Source organism: Grampus griseus (genome assembly GCF_964374135.1).
Source record: "Grampus griseus genome assembly, chromosome: 18".
NCBI classification, from domain to species: domain Eukaryota; kingdom Metazoa; phylum Chordata; class Mammalia; order Artiodactyla; family Delphinidae; genus Grampus; species Grampus griseus.
In genome coordinates, this window is record NC_139012.1 from 5,391,631 (window position 1) to 5,406,984 (window position 15,354).

A 15,354-nucleotide genomic window follows, 5' to 3' on the forward strand; every position below is an offset into this window, starting at 1 on the left:
GGCAGCATTCTCCTGCCCGGTTTACCAAAGTGCTCTGCAGATTTTGTGTGAAAGGCCAACAAATAATAGGATGGTATATTGAGTTTTAGTTTTCTCCCATTGTCACTTATGCCTGTAATTCCCTCGGAAGCCTGCTAAGCAAGGGTGGCTGGGATTTGAGGTAGGAGTCAGGCATTCCTCAGCCCCCTAAGCAAATGCCATTGAATAGCATTAAGATTTTGCCCCAAGCAGGACTGGTGCCATGAGCCCTAGGATGGCCCTGCCCTTGGTCGAATGCTCTGCTGTTGCCAGCCTTGAAATCTTCAATAATTCACTGGGCCCCCAAAATCATGGAGCTGGTTCTAACCCAGCCCCAAACCCTGAATGTTCTTTCTGATGAAAGTGGCAAAGTCAAAATTCACACATAGATAAACTCATTTTGTATATTGGGGAAAGGGACGTAGGAGTATTGTTTTTCCTTTTGGATTGCCTGTTAATACAAATAATAGTAAGAACTGACTTCATTTCCCAGAAAGCCTCATGAGTGCTAACCTTTTGCACCTAACCATAGATTTGCATTTGAGAATCATTTTCAGAGATGAAGTAAAAGCCCCGGGCTCTCTGCACTGTTATCGAAAGAGGGGAATAGAAAAAGCTACGAAACAATGGAACACCATAGATAATCCATGATCTCAAGATCTCAGTTCTGTAAGAATTTTCACTTCATCGTGACAGGGTGACTAATCTTTGGGGGGTTCTAAACTTATGTCAAGATTAAATTCACATGTAACAAGAAGAGCAAGACTTGTATGGTGAGTCCAGCAAGGCTCCCTTAGATCTTAACCAGTCACTTACTGGCAGGCAGGCCAGCTAGTAGATCAAATTATGACATCATAGAAGGCTCCCAGTTTTGAGTCTTTGTCATGCCATTTCTAAGAAAAATAACATCACTCTCATCCTTCCGCAGGATTTCGTCCAGAGACCTACGCTCGTGGCCTTTCTAATCAATGTCAAATTTCCTTTGGGACAAGGTTAGGAATAGCTGTCTTAACTGAAACGGTAACTGGAGATCAGAATGAAATGATTTCTATCCACAGCCAGCATAATGTTATGTTTACTTTGTCTTTTTCAATCCAGTGCCCTGCCAACAAATTTATGTTAAATGCATGTCATATTCCAATCTGTTTAAAAGATTTGGTATAAAATGAAAGACTCGAATGTATTATGAATAACTGTCTGTTGATAGGCTCCAGGGACATACTGTACTTTTCTAAATTCATCATATGAAGAGGGATATGGTTTTCATGCGCTAACACTCTTTGCAATTTGTTTATAACAAAATGCGTCAACGTACCATTAATTCAGTTGCAAAACTGTCATCTCTGGCTTTAGGTTTTCCTACAACTAATGAGACTTCACTGGTATTCGCTCACACAGCCCACTCAGCACTCCACGCTAATGATGTCTATTGACAAGGTTATTGGATTCCAAATGAATGTTTACGTAGAAACGGGAAACCAGTGTCAAATGTGAAGCTCAAATAGGCACTCCAAGCTGGAGAAGCTTACGGCAGCTTAAACCCTCTACTGTTTATTCCCCCAATGAAAAGCAAAGACAATAGGAGACATGGGGATAAATGTAATGAAGAGAAACAATACTGGGGTTCTGAGAGGTTAATCCAGGCACAACAGAGTTAATCTGGGAGAGGCTGGGGGAGGTTTTAGGCTAAAGATTTAGACAAGACTTGTTACTTTTTGATCCAGTTGTAACCAGTGAATGACCCTATTTGCAAAGAACATTTTGGATTTTCAAACCAGCAGGGCAGAAGTTGCTTCCTTGATGTTTCTTGTTAAACACACTTGGGTACTTGTTTTCAGAATAAATGATGTCAAAGATCTTCATTTTCTTCTCAAGCAACAAAACAAAAGGAGTCTAACAATACAGATACTTAAGAGGACACAGAATTTGACCCAAGATCAAAAAGTCCCTGAAAGCCAAACTGCATATTCAACAGACGCACAATAATATTATTTGGTAAAACAGGGAATAAATGCTATGTTTTTTTTAATGTTCCAAAGGTTAAAAGATAAAATTTACACGTGATTAATGATCACTTAAAGAAAGTGCTTTTAAACATTTGTTTTAAAATTGCAGATTCTGCATTATTATCTCTGACATTAAAAGTAAAATAAATGAGGTTATGTCCAAAGGGTTAAATTTAAGAGTATGGCTTTGCTTTGAATATATTTGCAAAATCTCAGCCTCACAAAGCTAAATGCGAAAACTTTCAAAATGAGTGAATTAAACTCACTTAGGATTTTCCCAAGGTAAGAAATCAACCATAACCTGAGGGGAGAAAGTTACATTAAAATCAAATTAATGTTTCTGAGAATTAACCATGTTCTTTGAATTCAATAGCATCTCTTCAAACATATCATTAAGCACTTATATGAAAATCCCCACGAATTAGATCTGAGACTATATCACATAAACTGTCAACAATTACACCACGTGTCACATTTGGAGGAATGGGAAAATCTAAAAGAAATTAATGAAGCCCAAATAAAAGTAACATCACAGCCATTTGGATAGGTAGGTATCCAATCCCTTGGGTAGGTCTTCAAGGGGAGAGCATTACTGACAGAATGTTAAATCAGAATTGCCCTAAATCCAACAAAGTGTTTTCATGTTACCTTTCATATTTCTAAGAGAAAGATTTTATCTTAATGGCAATTTTCATTTCCCTGTCCTATGTTGAAATGTTAACATAAAATATTTTACGGACAATGAAAACAACCTTCTTACAAAAGATTATTAAATTTACCTGCAATGTAAAAAAATATATCTTAACCTAAAGAAGTAAAATAAAAATTATGATAAAGTGTCAGTGCTATTTGAAAATGTACTTATTATTGTTATTTCTAATATTTAATAAAATACATTTAAAAGCAAATAAGACATCTTTATGTCCAAAGAATATATAAATTTTTTACATATTTACAAGTACGTTAGAAAAGTAAACACGTTTATAAAAGATTCCTCCTGAATTCCATTAGTAAGGTCATACTTGATCTTGTTATTTAAACTACTTTCATTTTCTAGGGTATCATCTTTGTATAGGTTAAGTTGAAATGAACACAAATTGCGAAGCAACAGTAAAACAATGTTACTGTGTAACTCTGCTTTTAAAAATAATTTGTAATGTCATATGCTCAACTTTCTCAAGATTACTCAAAAGTTTCTAGGTAACAACATACTTAAAATAAGCAAAATAAACCGAAATACAAAAATGCATGCTTCAGTATCACACTTAGCATAACTTGCCTACTAGAATATAAATAAGATCCTCAACAACTAACATTAGTTCATCCAAAGAACAAAGAGAAACTATGAAATTTACAGAAAAAAAACCAAACCATATACTTTCTTTTTCTCTCTGGAGGGCAGAACATGGACCAATAGTTAGAAATTACAATCACAGGTAGACTTTAGGTTACTGAAAGTCAAGACATTTGAAATTATAGATGCAGAACATTCAAACTGGCTGCTTTGAGGCATGGTAAGCCTCAGATCACTGCAATTATTTAAGAGAACACAGAAAAACAAGAAAAAACACCTTTCTGGTAAAAAGGTAAGTTTTTCTGAGCTGGCACTTGTACTAAAGAGCTCATCAGGGCTGTCTCAGTGTAATACGTTACCTTCTACAAAGATTACAAGTGAATCTAAAGGTTATCATTTCAGGACTTCCCTGGTGGCGCAGTGGTTAGGAACTCGCCTGCCAATGCAGGGGACACGGGTTCGAGCCCTGGTCCGGGAAGATCCCACATGCCACAGAGCAACTAAGCCCGTGCGCCACAACTACTGAGCCTGCGCTCTAGAGCCCACGAGCCACAACTACTGAAGCCCGTGTGCCGCAACTACTGAGCTCACATGCTACAGCTACTGAAGCCCGCACGCCTAGAGCCCGTGCTCTGCAACAAGAGAAGCCACTGCAACGAGAAGCCCGCGCACCGCAAAGAAGAGTAGCCCCCACTCACCGCAACTAGAGAAAGCCCGTGCACGGCAACGAAGACCCAACACAGCCAAAAATAAATAAATAAAAAATTTTATTAAAAAAAATAAATAAAGGTTATCATCTCAGGTGTATATACATATATATTTACCTGGGATTCATAACACTTTAGGGACAATGCCCATGCTGGGCTGCTTTTGGAAAATCATGATGAGACCCAGATAACTAATTAAATATTATCATCTTTTAAAATGTGAGAAGTCTGAGTGTTCCTAAAAACACGCCATCCTCATGCCCTTTAGTCGTCTCTCTCTCTCCCGCTCTCCGTATCACATGGGGGTAACTCAGCTAAACTCTTGGGTGCTCCCCCATCCACCAGTGTTTGTGGAACAGATGGATATGAGGGCTGTGTGCTTGGGTATGTCCTGTCCTATCCAGAGAATTCTGAAAAAGGTGACAGGCAGGGCAGTGGTGGAAGGGGATGGGAGAAGAGGAAGCAACATAGCCAGAAGCTGGAGGGAAAATCACCCCTGAGTTTTGGGAGGGAAAAGAGAAGCAGATTTTTATTTTGGCTTTTTTTTTGCCCTCAAACAATTGCAGATACAAATAATGTTCCCCGTGCTCCCTGGAAAGCTTTTCCTAATCTTCCAGATCTGACTGAGGACCCTGTGATGTGGTCCCAGCCTCCTGTACGTCAAGCTTCGCCACCACTATTATGTAGGAAGGGACGATGTGAGCATCTGTGTCTCCCAAGGAAAGGAAGAGCAGTGAGCAAGGGGACTAGGCTTTCCTGGTACAGGGCTGACACCTATCCAGGGTTCACTGTGCATTTTGTCTACAGTATCTTACTTGATTTTAATGTCAGTTCTCAAAGGTGGGTACTATTTGTCCTGCTTGCGAGACAGTGTAGCTCTGTGGTTAAGGTTTCAAACTTTGGAGTCAGAAGTGTCTGGGTTTTAATCCTGGCTTTGCCATTAGTAGCTGTTTAGCCTAACGTAGGTCAATTTCCTCTGTATGCCCCCAGTTCCTCAACTGTAAAAGAGGATAAAAATAGTGCTTACCACATAGAGGTTTTTATGAGCACTAAATAATTACTAAATATAAGGCACCTGGAACAGTGCCAGGCACAGAGTAGCGGGTTAGTAAATGTTAGCTAGCATTACCCTCATTTTGCAGATGAGAAAACTGAGGTTTAGGGAATCCACATCACAGGTGTTGAATGGGACGTTGTCTTATTCCTCAACACTATGCAAAGATACCCTAAAATATAAAATATAAAAATGTGTTATCTCCAGAACAGAGACCAACTGGAGGTGACCGACAAGTGTTGTTAGAGGGAAGGGTAGAAATATCATCGCCCACAGCATGGCCACCGAGGCAAGCTGGCCAGGGACTCACTCACGGAAGCTGCTTCGGCGGGCAGATGCCAGATACACAGGCGCTCGGGTGCTTTGCTTGAGAAGCTCTTGCCTCTGGGAAGCAGCCTGGGTGAGACCTTGATGATCGGTATTAATTCCCGGCATCTGTTTACTGTTCAGAACGTTAGCTCTTCTTAATGAATTAATCAGAATCATTACACACTGTCAAACTGTAGGTCCATCTCGAAAAGAAGTCCTTATTAAAGCAAATGTGTTATCCATAAGATGTGACCAAACGGCTTGAGGATGGGAGGGGCTCCTTGGGCGCTGGGGACAGGAATAGGTTCAGAAGTGTTCACTCACTCAACGGATGTTTAACTGAGCAACCACTAGAGACCAGACCCCACACTAGGCATTTGTGAGACAAAGTTAGGTGAGACCAGGTACTTCCTGGAATTAAAACCTTTCTTCAGTGGTTGATGCTGGGGAACTTGGTTAACTAAGGATGGGGAATATATCTAGATTCTCACCTTGTACCATATATTAAAAATTGAATTTTAGATGTCTTAAATAATTAAATGTAAAAAATAACAAATACAAACTATAAGTGAATCATTCTCTGATTTGTTGGTAGAACTTCCCAAATGCAAAAGCTCAGAGAAAAATTAAAGAAGATTGTTAAGATGATATTAATTCAAAATTAATATGTATGAGTCAAATTATTATTAAAATAATAAATCAGGAAAAATATTTGAAATAAATATAGGAAGTCAGCAATCTGGAATTCCCCTTGCTGCTCTGTAGCTCTGAGCCCTCTTGCAAGCTCACCATGCTACCAATTTATAACCCGTCCTGCACTGGCCGTTCTTTTGAGACGTCTGGATTATTGCCTCAGTGTTCTGATGTGCTCCCAAGGTACTATACTGATTTTAGAATTTATTCGCAAACACCTGACTGCCTGGCCTTGGTCCTAATACCCAGTGGAATTCTTACCATGCCTCTCCCCCAGCCTGGACCCCATCACATCCCCCAGAGTGCAGGCTCTGTCCCCGCAAACCATCTTTTGAATTAGGACTGGCCCAGTCCCATTTCCCTTATAATACAAATTCTATTATGGAACCCTCCTTTAGAAGTCAGCTCTATTAATTTTTCTCTCCAGCCCAGGATTTCTCCCCACTGGTCTGCAGCTGAGATTCAAGCATGCCTCAGAGCTCAGCCTACCAGGTGGTGACAAAGATGCTAGAAAGTATCAACGTCTATTTTAAATGGCAAAACTTTATTTTTTTTGTCTTCTAACTAAAAGGCTGTTCTGGATCTCTGTTAAGAGATCAGGAGTCTTCCAAAGGACATGAGACATCTGTGAAGCAGAAAAAGGAGTTCACTCTCATCTGCTAATGGGTTCCTTACAGCTTACAGGTCCCTGGGAGGAGCTTCCCTACTGAGCGCTCACCAAAACTCCAGAGTCATGGGACTAGGACAGCTTTCATGAAAAGTTTTCTTCCTCATCATGTGATAATATTTCCCATTTTAAAAACTGTACTCTCTTCTACAAGTGACAATATTACGGAAGAAAAAAATAATTAGGTGTTTGTCTCCAAGTGTTTGCATTCCATTCAAGCCTGAAACGCCTGTCAAAATCACAAAGCTGGGAGGCTAACTGAAACGGAACCAGGAAACAGCAGCAATATGCTCTAACCTGCAAGTTTCACAGCCTTGTTAAAATTCAAACCGTGGAGGAGCTGGGCAGGGAGCTGACAAGAGTGTCCTGTAACCCAGGAGGCCAGAGAGCAGGCTCCTCCACTGATAGGACTTGCATGAAATAGATGTTTATTTGCACCCAGGGGTTAGGTTACTAGCGGAGAGGCCCACAGCCAGAGTTTGTGTCATTTTGCATATCTGTCAATGAATGAGAAGACACAAGACATTGCCCTGGGTTTAGACTTGGGAATTTTGTGATGTTTGAGGGTATGGATTATTTTTTTGAAGGGGAAGCTGGAGGAAAAGATTTTTTTTTTAATGTATTATTGAAACCCCAGTCTAATCATGAGAAGACATCAGACTAATTCCAGTAGAGGGGCAGCCTACCAGGTTCCTAACCTGTCCTCCTCAAAACTGCGAGGGCATCAAAACAAGGAAAGCCCGAGATACTGTCACACCAGGAAACTAAGTCCTGACAGCTAAATGTCATGTGTGTCCTGGATGAGATTCTAGAACAGAAAAGGGACACTAGGTGAAAACTAAGGAACTTCAAGTAAACTATGGACTTTCAATAAAATAATGTATCCATACTGGTTCATAATTGTAATAAGATGTTAATAATAGGGGAAAATGGTACAGGACATGTGGGAACTTGCTGAGCTATCTTCTTAATTTTTCCATATATCTAAAATTTTTCTAAAACACAAAGTCTATTTAAAACTAACAAACATGTATAAAATAGATAACTAATGAGAACCTACTGTATAGCACAGGGAACTCTATTCAGTGCTCTGCGGTGACCTAAATGGGAAGGAAATCCAAAAAAGAGGGGATATATGTATACATATAGCTGATTCACTTTGCTGTACAGTAGAAACTAACACAGCATTGTAAAGCAATTAAGCTCCTATAAAAAAAAATTTTAAAAAAGGATTTGCAGCTTCAACCATGCAGAGACATAAATATCACATATTAATAGATTTGACCTAGTTGCAAATAAATAAATAAAGTTATTGAGATTAAAGTCTGTTACTAAAGCTTAAGCAGGATAAACTTTAGTTGATACAAGATAATCATTATTCTTTTAAAATATTTTTTCTTTTTATAGAATAGAAAGAAATTCAATGATCTATATTCACATCCTTTTCCTTTTTAAATGCAGGGTCTTAACTAATTTTATTGAGGTTTTTTTCCCTTAATTTAAGAGTAATGATTGGTCATTGTAGAAAATTAAGAAGATACAGGTAAAAAGAAGAAAATCAAAACCACATAAACACATACAACAACTGAGATAGACCTAGTAGTGGAGGATACTTTGTAAGTTTGAACACCTGAATATATCTTGAAAATATACAAAGAATATACAGTTAATACTCCTATAATGTATAAGTGTTGCATTACATTTCATTATATGATGGATCCTTCTTACCTGGCCAGTGCATTATTCTGGGACATTAACATTCTTTACAATTTTTTAATGTTATTTTTATAAACCTCACTCAGCCAAGCATGCTTTCTAGTAATTGTTGCGTATGTCTGTAATTACTTCCTTAGCATAAATACCTAGACATGGGGTTTCTGAGTCAAAGCTGTGAATAATTTTAAGATGTTTGCAAATGTTACCAAACAGCTCTCCAAAATTTGTGCCACTCTACACTCCAATAAACTAACTTGTAGAGTGTCTGGGATGCTCTTTCATCAACTAGCTCAGCCATTCAACAAAAACAGTTAAAGAAACCCTTCTATGTACATTGTTCTTGTCATAAAAGGCTCTATTATCAAAACACAAAATAGATTACAAGAGGATTTTCAAAAGATTCTTATATTTTAAAACTATGACTTTCTGCATCAAAAAAACCTGTTTGGGTTTCTTTCCCTTGTTGTTCTGTTGTGAAATATAAATTAACATTGTTAAATGCAAAATATATTAAATAATGAAGGGAGAAATAGACATTTAGGTGCCTATGAATATCTTTCCACTTCCCGAAATAACAGGATTTCAGTTAAAATCAGTTCATAAGCATGCTTATTTTGATACATTGGCAAATTGGAAATTGATCAGTTGAACTCGGTGTGTTGTATACAAAACAATAAATATAATTATTGTAGAAGGAATGCCTTTTAGCCACAAGTGGGCAGGAATGTTACTTAATTTTCTGTAACCGAGCCTCTCAGACACTCCCTGTCCCCTGGTTCCGGCGCCATGATGGGAAATGCAATCTCAGATGTGACTGGGTCATTCCAGTCCCCAGAGCCTGTGGGGATCCTTCCAGAGGCAGCTACCCCGGTTCCCACATGGCAGGTTCAGCCAGGCTCCTTCAGGGCTCAGGTTCCTACCAGGGGAGGGACACAAGACCTCTTCCCCCTTCTAAATCCCGAACCCACTCTTTCCCTACCTGGGCACTCACGTGCACCCCACAGCACAGCAGGTGCAGCCTCCTGTGTATGATTTCTCTTCTGCAAAAGGAGACCTATCCTTGAGGGAAAGCAGCTTCTCCTTTCTAGCCCTGCAGAAATTCCTCAGGCAAAATCTCCCTAGGCCACGGCTATCTGCAGAAATCCTGCTGAGTGAAAAATACCCAGGAAAGAAAAAGCACAAAATAATATTTCAACACTTTTTTTTTTCAAAAAAGGATCTTGCCTAGTGTAGATAGTGTTATCAGCAGCTATCCTGAGCTGACCAGTTTCCCAAGAATTAGCAGATTAAGAAGAAAAGGAGTCTTCAAACAATTTAAATACCAAAAAAAAAAAAAAGAATTCTGTCTGGGCTAGGAGTTAAATACAGTTCCTGGCTTTATATGAGGATCTTCAAATTCCAATGTGGCTGTGCTGTAGACAGCATTTTAAACAAGGGGAGGGGCTTCCCTGGTGGCGCAGTGGTTGAGAATCCGCCTGCTAATGCAGGGGACACGGGTTCGAGCCCTGGTCTGGGAAGATCCCACATGCCGCGGAGCAACTAGGCCCGTGAGCCACAACTACTGAGCCTGCGCGTCTGGAGCCTGTGGTCTGCAACAAGAGAAGCCACGACAGTAAGAGGCCTGCGCATGGCGATGAAGAATGGCCCCCGCTCTCCGCAACTGGAGAAAGCCCTCACACAGAAACGAAGACCCAACACAGCCAAAAATAAATAAATAAATAAATTTAAACAAGGTGAGGTTTGCTCTGCTTTTACTTTCCAGGAATGTCCTCATCCAGCTGGACCACTTCCTGCCTTAGCATCCTCAAGCTCCTGTTGGACTCTGGCATCTCCCTCCACTTTTCCTCTCAAACCCAGGCTCTGCATGCTCTCCAGGTGAGCTCAACAGATAAGCCCATATAGGTTGGCAGGGAAAGGAAAATCCTTCTGGGGCTCCTTCTGGACCAAGCTCTTAGCGTACAACCCAGAGATGGGACTTCCCTAGGGGGAATGTGACACCTGTTTTTAGTAAAGGATGCTGCCATAGCAAACCAGCAGAAGAGAGCATTTGGAGCACGAACTGTGTCTTCCGTAAACTCAGGAACACAGCGCTCAGAGTCTCCTGACCGCTGCCTCACCAGGAACATGAAGTTACTTTGTTAGTTGAAAGGATGGCAGTGAACACATGGGTTGCTGGGATGCAGGTGGGATACTAGGCAATTTCAAGAGTTTCTAAAGTAATTACTTGGGCGAGGAAGCATCTGTTTACCATAATTTTCTACATAAAAGGGTTTTTTTTTTTTTCCACTTGAAACTGAAGATCCTTCCTCTCCACATCCAGCCTTCTCCTGAAGTCAGAATGAGTTCATCCATCTCTGGACCCCAGGGACCTGTTGTTTTACACCCATTCGTGTACTTAGATCGGCTCTGTCCCAGGTGTGTATGTACGCGTCTCCTCTGTAAGGCTGTGGCTGTTCTGGGCAGGGGCCTGGCCTCATTCCCTTACTCACTCGTTCATTCAAGCAGTGTCACTGGCTCTGCTGTGATGGAGATTGCAGTTAAGTCACTGAGCTGGACACAGGCAGCAATTATAAGCAAACGCGGGGATGTAGAATTATGTGCAGGAGATCCTAGACTTCACTGACAGGTCAAGCAGCCGGGCTTTTTGTCTCTGTGGTCCCAACTCACGGCGCAAAGCCTGGCACACAGTGAGAACTACATTTGCTGAATGAAATGAACAGAGTGCTTGAGTCTAAAGTGGAATTTAGATTCAGACTCTTGTCCACTTCCTGCTAGTAGTGTAGTGTGTGGCCATGGCCCTGGCCGGTCCGTTTACTAATATTGAAAACAGAGGAACTGTGTAAGAAAATCAGCATTGCTCTAATAAATCATGCTGCCCTAAAGATATGCGAGCACGCAGCACTTCTTCAAATTCCATACCAGAGTGTGGTCTCGATCTCCAAAACATAATCATAATAGTAGTGATAAAGTAGATAAAAGATGGAAACAGATGACCTAGTCATCCAGTCTTCTTGTGATACGCCTGGTAACACTGAGCCCACACAGGTGGTGAGAAGGGTTAACGAGGGCAAACCTGGAGAATTCCATAGTCTCTGTGTAATGGTGGAGTAAATGCATCTGTCTCATGTGTTTGGGGATTTTATTTATACCCCCAGCATCCCAGCAATTAATATTTACAGATTACAAACAGCTTCATGCTCTGTCTTGAAGTGTATTTAAGTTGCCTTAATCTTACGTTCCTATCTTTTACAAAACTGTAAAGAGTTTGGTGAGGGGACTTCATCGTTTACAGCTCATATGAATATCCTCATTGACTGTTATCTGAATGAGTGAATAAATCATATCTGTGATCTGGATTGAGTGCTGGCTCTACTTGAATGCCTTCATACTAACATTTTTCTTCACTTTCATCCTATTAGTCAACTTGGAGAAAATCCATCTAATCGGTAGGACCCATTTCCCTCTACAGAATTAAGTTTCTTTTTGGAAGTTAACAGAATGAAGTTTGTAAACATCTGAGAAAGGTTCTAACATGTACATTTAGTAAACAGATACATATTCCTATGACACATAAACCTGCATTATTTTGTAATCAAAGCTCCGGATCCCTTATTAAATGTTTTGTTCTTAGGCCATAAACAGAATAATTAACTTGACTTTTTCCATAGAAAGCTATGTGAAATTGGGTGAGTGATATTTCATGATCTGTGACACCTTCACTCTGTAAATCACTAGAAACGAATCTTAAATAGGCTTCATCCTTTGTAAAAACACTGACCCTGTAACATTTCGGCATAGTTACCTCTTCCTTTTGTCAGAAACAGTAATGATTTGAAATACTTCTAAAGGCGTTTCAAAGCTAAGTGCTTTTAAAAATCACAAATGACAATTAATTGTTCTTAAAAAGGAGCCCATATATCCTGATGAGAAGCGAATCCTGTTTAGACAATCCAAGAGACGACATCTAAACCTAGCAACACCTAGAAGATCTTTTCACACATCATTTGGTGTTTTTTCTTTTTCTTTTTGATGGATGGATGAGCAAACTTTAAGTATTTAATGGGCAGATAAAAGTTGAAATGGAAAAGGACAGTAATGTTAAGACAAGTTAAAAGCTCTTTCCGACACCAGCTCCCAACCCGGCCTCCCCAGCCATTTCCCCTGTGAACTTTTTGTGTTTCATTCATTTTGCTGGGATTGGGAATGGAGAGGCCAAGAAAAGGCCATATCCTGCTTCATTGACTAAAGCGCTCCTGTAAGCGAGTTTAATGGGTTAGAAGCTAATACCAGTGACAGTTCTAAGAAAAGTTACCAAGAGTCTCCAGTGCCCGGAGAGGCTCCCTGCGGCTCCAACTCTATTCCTTTCCCTCCACTCTCCTTTTTCTCTTATCTGAGGAAGCTTCCACGACAAACCAGGAGCACCTATTAGGAAACAAAACCCGTGCTGATAGAAGTGCTTGCAGCCTCATTAAGGAAGGGTCTGGCCGAGAACTAGCTGTAATTACAGCTGACTTAACAGGGATGCTCATGTGAGCAGATAAGCTCTTAAGAGAGAAATCAAATTTCCTTTAAATTTGCAAACTATTGTTTCCTTTTATTTACCCTCTAAAAAGGGGTCTTTCTCTGCCGTGATGAAAACCCTCCTAAGTTACACCCATTTTCTCTGCATGTTTCTATTTTGACCATCTTCTTATATCATTTTTCCACACGGTTTCTTCTGAAGCACATGAAGGAAGGGGCCACAGAGAATGAAATCTTTCTGTCACTGAGCACAAGAAAGGGCCTTTTGCTCGCTTTCATCCAAGCATAACGCTTTGCGGTATATACACGTATATTTTTTACCTTTTTGTTGGAGTACTGTATACAAGGGAGACGTGCACAGTTCATAAGGGCACAGGAGAATTGTCACAAACTGAAAACTCCCAAATAACCAGCGCTCAGACCAAGAGCAGAACACCACCAGCACGTCAGTCTCCTAAGGTTGCTGAAACAAAGTGCCACAAACTGGTGGGCTCCAAGCAACAGAAATTTCTTCTCCCACAGTTCTGGAGGCCAGAAGTTAGAGATCGAGGTGTTGGTAGGGTTGGTTCCTCCTGGAGGCTGGGAGGGAATACCTGTTCTGGGCGCCTCCCCTCACTCCTGGGGGCGGCCAGCAATCCTTGGGGGTCCTTGGCTTGTGGACACATCACTCCAATCTCGGCCTCAGTCTTCACAGGGCCTTCCCCTGTGTGTCACTCTAATGATGGGTCTTAACCTGATCACATCTGCAAAGACCCCATTTGCAAACTAGGTCACATCCGCAGGTACCAGGGTTAGGACTTCAACCTGACTTTTTCTGGGGGGTGGTCACTATTCAACCCATAAGCATCACTGTTCCAGACACCCTCTCATCCTCCCTTCTAGTCACCCACCCTCCCCTCACCCAGGGTGACCACTATTCTGCCTTCTGCAAGCCTAGATTTGCCTGCTAAGTTTTATTTAAGTAATACGTCTCAACTCTGTGTACTGTGATACGAAGTTTGAGGGTGACTTCCAAATGTGAGTACTTACTCAGAGACGCTGAACCGGGTTGATATCTCTAAGTAGCAACCAATGACATACACAGTAGAGTTTTAAAAATCAGTCAGGTTATCATAAAATGACTACACAATTATTATGGGAGAGAAGTGAGGGGTTCAGAACACACTACCCCCAAATATGGTACCTTGACATATTGACTATTTTAAGGTGAAGGATTCTGAGACATTGACTCCCCCCTACCCCACCCCGGCCCGTCTCCTCTGAAACAAGTCCTAAGACCCTCATGTGACAGGTGCCCTCCCTACTACAACCAGAGGAAAGGAGCATCCTGTCTCCAAGATGGAAGGATGCCGAGAAGAATCCCAATGAACAGGACTTGTTAAGTTGCCCCCTGTTTACGACACTTACCTAGTACTCCTTATCATAACCTATCTTTCCAGGACTAGGCACTTTTCAACAAATCTAGCATAAAAACACTCATGTTTAATCCTTTCTTTGTGTCTTCATTTCTTTATGAAGGCTCCCGTGTCATGTATAATTTACATTAAATAAATGTGTCTGCTTTTCAACTGTTGATCTGTCTTTGTCAGTCTAATCCAGACCAAGCCAGGGACCCTACAAGTGTCTGGGAAAACTTTTTACTTCCTTACAGAAGAAAGCCAAATATGTTTGCTTATTGCAAACTAAATTTATTGTTTATTGTATTATTGTTTACTGCTTATTTGTTAAAGAAATGATTCCATAGCAGTGGTAACACTTTAAACAAATGCATCAGATACATTCAGGTCAGCTCCCCAATATGTGTAGTGTCAGGTGTGCAAGAAAGGCAACTGTCTAGATGTCTCAATGACTCCCCTAATTTCTTATTTTAAGCCAGTGTTCCACTAGGGTAGTAGAACCTCAGCCTCAACTGATTTCATATTTTGGGGGGTCTGGGTCTAAGTTCTGGGCACTATGTGGTGGGGAACCGGTGAAGAGTTTGTGGATCTCTGGGGTCATTTCCTTGTTGAGATGTCCGTGGGCCTCTGATTGCAGGCTATTCGTCTCGCTCAGGCCATGAATGGACTCAGCTCTTGCAGCTCCCTCTTATACGTCTGAGATGCCTGAGAATCTTCCTGCTACTTCTAGACTGTGTGAGGGCCCTGGAATCTTGGAGGCCAGTTCTTTGTTCCCATCTCCCTTGGGCTTTGCACCTCCCCAGAATTCAGTGGGGGAGGAGGATACAGAGCACCCAGCTCTGATCTCACCCCCTTCCCTATGGGACAGTCCATCCAGCCCAGGAAAATCCTTCCCCTTTTTGGGGGGTGGGTTGGGGGTGGTCTCTTTCTTGATTATGCTCCGAATTATTTTGTCTAAGTATTGACTTTTCT